This window comes from Telmatherina bonti (assembly GCF_933228915.1).
Source record: "Telmatherina bonti genome assembly, chromosome: 24".
NCBI lineage: Eukaryota > Metazoa > Chordata > Actinopteri > Atheriniformes > Telmatherinidae > Telmatherina > Telmatherina bonti.
This window is the reverse complement of record NC_136633.1, coordinates 18,410,214-18,416,674: the sequence shown is the minus strand read 5'-3', so window position 1 is coordinate 18,416,674 and position 6,461 is coordinate 18,410,214. Positions and strand designations below refer to the sequence as shown.

The 6,461-nt window shown below is 35.5% G+C and overlaps 1 long non-coding RNA gene across 1 annotated transcript; it reads left to right on the top strand.

Moving 5' to 3' along the window:
- The first annotated feature begins 441 nt into the window (after positions 1–441).
- Positions 442–4,194, top strand: LOC306773922. Its single transcript, XR_013771819.1, has 3 exons — positions 442–494; positions 1,792–1,884; positions 3,629–4,194. It is a non-coding gene; the product is annotated as an uncharacterized lncRNA (long non-coding RNA).
- The last annotated feature ends 2,267 nt before the right edge of the window (positions 4,195–6,461 follow it).

Here is a 6,461-nt window from a genome sequence, read left to right as displayed (position 1 = left end):
GGATGATGATGATGATATGGAGGAAGGTTTATTACTGAATTACTGTCCACCATATCCAGCAGGTGAATCAGCTGAGACTTTGGAACAGATAAGACTCAATCTGCTGTCCGAAGTAAACATCCGAAATAATGAAAACAAAGTAGCTGCCATGATGGACAAGACTTTTGCACTGAGACGTCATGAGGTGGTCCAAGATGCACCCATGGTAGCGGATTTCAAAGCAAGGTGGCCAGGTCTCTTCAGTGTGAGGGAGGCAAGTAAATATAATGTAAACACAATGTTGGACTGTTTCTCAAAATGCATGACCATCATTATTCTTTTTTTCTGTTTAATTTCAGGTGAATTCAGAATTCAAGAGAATAACCACAGTTGAACTGCAGTCCAAGTTCTACTCACAACTAGATGCACACTCGGAAAACTTGATGAAGGTGTTTGCCAGCAAAGGAGGAGTCCTTGGGAAGAAGATAAAGGCAATGATGGTTCCAATGACTCAAGTAAGATAACATGCCGGGAAACTTAAGTTTTGATGTCCAGAATTTCATAACGATAATGTGACTAAGTATCAGAGATATGTAAGCAAAGAAGACACCTCAATTATTACTAATTGAAACTCCCCAACTTGTCATTTTTTTCATGTTGATAACTCAGTTGCACATAAATGTCTGCACTTCTTGTCATTTTAGACCAAAAAAGAATTATTGAACATAGAATTACAACAAAACAGGTACCAAGTTCTACAGTTAATATTTATGAAACCTAAAATTGGAGTGAAAAATAATTTGTCTGACCTAATTATTTTTTGCATTACATTAAACATTTTATTCACCGATATTCTGCATGCATATATATTAAGGCTCTGTTTGGCTGATCTTTGTACCAAACCACATACATCTTTTAAGAGCTGTATGTTAGACAACTTAATGTTTTTTTTAGTGCATTGTTATCACTACTTGAACAGTACATGGGATGTGTTTTCCAGACACACTTGGTTGCAGTTTTTTGTGTATCATTATTGCCAGCTTTCTTCAAATGTAGGATTTAGGTGTTGGATAATTTGGATAAATGGTTTCATTGACAGTTAATTTATTCCAGAAATTCCTGACTAAAATGTCATTAGGTTTGACCAAATCTAAACTAAATTAGTTAACAGTTGGCTAAAGAGGGATCATTATTTTTTCTTTTTACATTGATGGGTAGGAGTAGTAAAACAGGTCATATTATAACCTAATAATACAACCTATATTTTTAGAAAAGTATATTAATTCATATGGACATTACTTTGAATTACCTACACCGATATTTTTATAACATTACATTTCAAGATACAAGATAAGAACTTGTATTGTAATTGAGCCAGCATCTCAGCACAATGAAATTATCAGGACAGTTAAAGATGTGAAATTATGATAAAAGTAGAAATTACTTTATGTGGCTACTACAGTATAGTGTAGACCTTAAGTAACCTTTTCCAGACCGTGTCATTTAGTGATCATCCATTTTTCTAGCTTACATAATCCTACGCTATTTCTAGGTTAAGATTCATATCTCCTATGGTCAATGAATAACAGACAGGGTGTACCCATAAAAGTTTCAGTCTCATCATAGGGTAACACAGAGGACAGACATCTGCCTAATGAATATCAAGTAAAGATATTCAAATCATATGACTACTTAAAGCCACCCCCTACATTTGCACCTAGGTTAGTTTTAAAGACATTTTCTGTGCCAATTGGTTTTGAACCTAATGGTTTGGTCTGTGTGTGAGCATCCTTTTCTATATTTCATTATTAGGTTGACAGCATTGATGTGAGAAGAGAATGCATCCTCAGAGGCTTGACTGTGTATCTGAATGAGGATCCACAAAAATTTATCAAGGACTACAGGGTAAGTTTAACAGTCATCATGTAATATTAATAAAATAATTATACATCATAAAAAATGTGGTCATCCCTCACACATGGAAGGTTGTAAGGGATGAAATTTAAATAGGACAGACGTTTTGGGTTTTTTTCTCTTTTTTGTTAAAACTGTCTCTGTCTCTATAGTACATATGTACTATAGTACATAGTACACTCTATAGTATACTGTGGTGGGTGTGAAGAATTTTCCATGATGAAGACAAATGTGTTCAGATAGCTCCAGTCTGGTTGTCTCCAGGTTATGTCCAATGATATTACCAGCTTTATTGATCATTTTATTGATCCTACTGACATCCCTGGAGTTGTTACTGCTCCCCGTTACACTATAGCATACTTGATGACACTGGCCATCACGCTCTGGAATACCATCTCTCACAGGTTGCTGCAAACATGGAAGGATTGAAGCTTCCTTTTACCAAATTCTTTCACATCTGACCATGAACTATTGTTCAGAAGTACATCCCTCAGCTGTGTAGCAGTTAAAATTCATTCAACTCTTACACAATTTCTCTGGTTCCTTTTGTTCAGGCACTGTGGAAAAACACTTAAAATGGAAAACTATATATTATCAAATTTCATGTTTTTGAATTGTTTCAGTTCACATTATTCTAATATACTACTTTGAGCAGCACAAGCTCTTAGATCTATGCCACCAGTTCCAGAAGTCTTGTGCAGCTTTGAACTTCCAGAAGCTTTGAATATGAACCCCTCCCAGACACTTCACTGCTCCAGGTGGAGATTCAGCTTCGCGATTTATATCAACAGCAGCGGCGCCTGGTAAAATGTACAGTTATAACCTGTGATATTAGTCAGCAGTGACGAGGCATGGCGAGGTGTCGGCTGCCAACGCATGTTAACAGTCTTGTAATCCGTCCCTCATCTGTCTCTCCTGCACACACGCAGAGTCAAAGCACATGTTTTAGGCAGCATTTGACGGCAGGCGGAGCCTCTGTTCCTGCAGCAAACTTTTATTCCGGATTAAACAGACACACTTAACAGGCATGTCGTCCACCAAGACATCGGCTAGTTCTTAGATACTTTGGACATGTTTACAAGTCACTCCTTCTTTCTACGGGAATTCTTCTTTTTAATCTTTTATAAGACAGAAATTTGCGACCGTTTGAGAACTGTTTCTCCACACATTGAGCGCGTGCACAAACACGTTGGCACATACTTTTAAAACATTTTAAAACATATTTTAAATCATTTTCCTCATGCATTAGGTAGCAACAACACATGCAACAGCTTCACAAATATACATTTATTGGTTTACTTTGGTTGAGTTTCTAGTATTTGTTTTACAAATTATAATAATTTTTTAAAAAAATCGTTAGAGTACTAGATAACTCAAAGAAATAATCGACAGAGTACCCGATTACAAAAGTACTCGATAGTTGCAGCTCTAGTTCACTACCATCTGAGTCTTCGTCATTCATTTGTTAGAGCATAGCAAAGCGTTTTTTGTAAAGCCCAGTTGCCTAGCAACGCTGATTCTGTGGCTAGTCTCATCATTTTACATTTTCTATGGGGTCAAAATGACTCCCTCTTCAATCTACAAGTTACCTTTTCTTAATGTAATTTTTGGTGTAGAGTCAGTGCAAAATTGATTTAATTTTTTTTCCTTTTTTTTTTTTTTTTTTTTTTTTTTTAAAGAAAAGCTATTTGTAAAATCTTAAACATTTACTTTTTTTAATTGTTCTCTTACAGAGCGACGATCAGTCCATTGAAAGAGACATGGCAGAAACGGTGTTTGGGATCTATGTGGTTCATCCAGAGGGTGCAGAAGCTGATGACTGCACTGAGGATATCGGGATAATTTTGGAGGGGGTGGAGGTACTAAGTGGTTTGCCAAGTGTCCCATTTGCAATGGCAATGTTTCTTGGACTTGTATATGCTCTGAACATCAGCTACCCTCCTGAGTTAAAGTATACATTTGAAGCAGTGCAGAAATCATAATGGAGATGGATGGAAACAGGTTGTCGGCCAAGGTACAAACTCAAAACCCTGCTGGCACGTCAATGAACATGAAAGAAAGCCCATGTTGATTTTACTGGCTGCCCATCTAACTGTTCTTTATAAATGTATAAAGTTAAGAATAATGAAAGAAGTTTTAATGTTGCCAAATCTGACTTTGGAAGAAGTAGTCTCAACAGTTTACTGCTATGTATATTACATCATACATTTGTTAACTTTAACTCAGTTTTGTAACATAGCAGCCCAAAGACTACTAAAGTGTGGCCTTTAAAAGAAACATGAACAGCAGTGTGAAAAACTCATGACTTAACTTTGTCTTTGGAAGCACTTTTTCTTTTATTTTTTTCAAGTACTTCCTGACTTAAAATATACATTTGAAGCTGGGGAGATACAGCAAAAGTTATTTTATATTTTATTTTTGGAGATAGAAACAGATTATCAGCAAAAGTACAAGCTCAAAATGTTGCTTGCAGAAAAATTACAAAAAAAAGGAAGCATATTTCCAAGACTTCCTAATTGTTTTTATTTACAAGTGTTTAAATGTTTTATGTTAAATTTTAAAAGTAGCAAAGTTTGGCTTTGGGAGAAGTATTCTCAACAGTTTACTTGGGATTTCATGAAAAAAATTTAACTTTATTGCACTTACTTTATTATACAAGCCAAAAGCACTTTATTTTGCGTTGTAATACATACCATGACAGCAATGTGAAATAATGAAAACTGTCAATATCCTTGTTTTTTTTTTTCATTTTGTAGATTGTACAGAGCTGCTGCAAGGAAAATTACTTGTTGTTTTTTTTTTCCTTGTCTTAAAACTTAAGACCATGTTCTGTGTCATTACTGTAGCCACTGTGTTAATGTGCTTGAATGTAGCCTGTCCGGAAAACTTCCTTCCATTAAGAGCATTATTTGTGTTGTTTGTGAAATAAGCACTAAAAACTTGTTTGCATTTAAGAAACTGAAAATGATGTCCTGCTGTTTACTTTTAAATGTTTTATTATGCATTTATTCAGATTTTGTACGCCAGTGTCAACATGTTAAAACTAAATCCTCTGGTGAAAAAACTTTGGTTGAGACAAATGAAAACTTTATTTCTACTTTGACACCACAAAATTTTTTATTTGGATGAACTAGAAGAAGTCATGGAAATAATTTCCACATAATTAATTTATTTGTTGTCAACATTAAGGATTTTAGTTATTTTAACCAAATATCCTTGGTTTGGGTCATCTAAATATATCAGGGTTAGTCAAACATATGTTCTATGGTTCAGTGTGAACCTATTAAAAGATGTCTTTTCAACAGTTTTTATATTAGCTTAGGTTACACAATATCCTTAAGTAAATTTTACCCAAGAAAATTAGGTTGAATTAATCTAAAGTGATAGTTTAAAACAAACTTATATAAAAGAAGTTAAAGAGACACAGTTAAACTGGGTTAAACTGGAAAGAATAAATTAAGTTGAACAAACTGAAATAAATTAGGTTGACCCAAATAAAGTATATTGGATTAAAAGAACAACTTTTTTTTATGTTGAAAAAGATTAATTTAATGGTGTGGAAATCATTTCCATGATTTTTTTAAGTTCATTTAACAAATCATTTCTTTGAGTGCTGGGGGCACAGCCTTACAGACAGAAACTGCAAGAGGCTGGAGAGACTAGTCAAAAAGGGGGGCTCAGTGCTGGGTAGGAGACTGGACTCTCTGGGAACAGTAGTGGAGAGACTCACGCTGAATAAACTGAGAACAATATTAGATAACAGCAAACACCCTCTCCATGGATTCCTGAGGGAGCAAAGGAGCAACCGTAGCAGTCGATTTCTCTTGCCACACTGCAGAACAGAGCGTTTCAGGAGATCTTTCATTCCCACGGCCATCAGACTATATAATAATGTTATGCTGTTTTTTATTGTGTTTTAATGAGTTTTTAATCTATGTCTGTCTGAGCAATTATTTATTTATGTTTAATACACACTGAGAGGTGGAAGAGTGAGTGTTTTAGTGTTTTATTGAGTCGCCAGACAATTTGAATTTCCCTTTTAGGGATGAATAAAGTCCTATCTATCTATCTATCTAGCTAGCTAGCTAGCTAGCTAGCTTTTGGGGAGCCATAGTCCCTGACTCTTCTGCAGTGGTGTTGGGATGATGCTCTCACTTGGTCATTGTCTCACCAGACACCCAGTGATGCACACAGTGATGTGAAGCAGGACTGAGGTCCATTGCTCTTTTAAATTTGTCACATTTCCATCATATGTTGTGGTACAAAATATGAGATGATTTGTAATCATGCTGATTCACTCAAACAGCTCCTCATTGTGGCACGCCAGAAGACATTTTTTAACATTTTTTATGACATGCCAAAGGTTATACTTGTGCTTTATGGATTTATATTTGTGACGCAGGATTTTTTGTACTGAATGATGGCAGTCAGTCACAAGAACGGATATGGTCACATCCTTCTCTTCTAACTTGGAGAGGCATCTCTCCAGACCTTCTACTTCAAGTCAATAACTGTTCTTCACCTCTGTGACTTTTACAGTTTCCTGTGCATCAACAAACTTGGTGTCA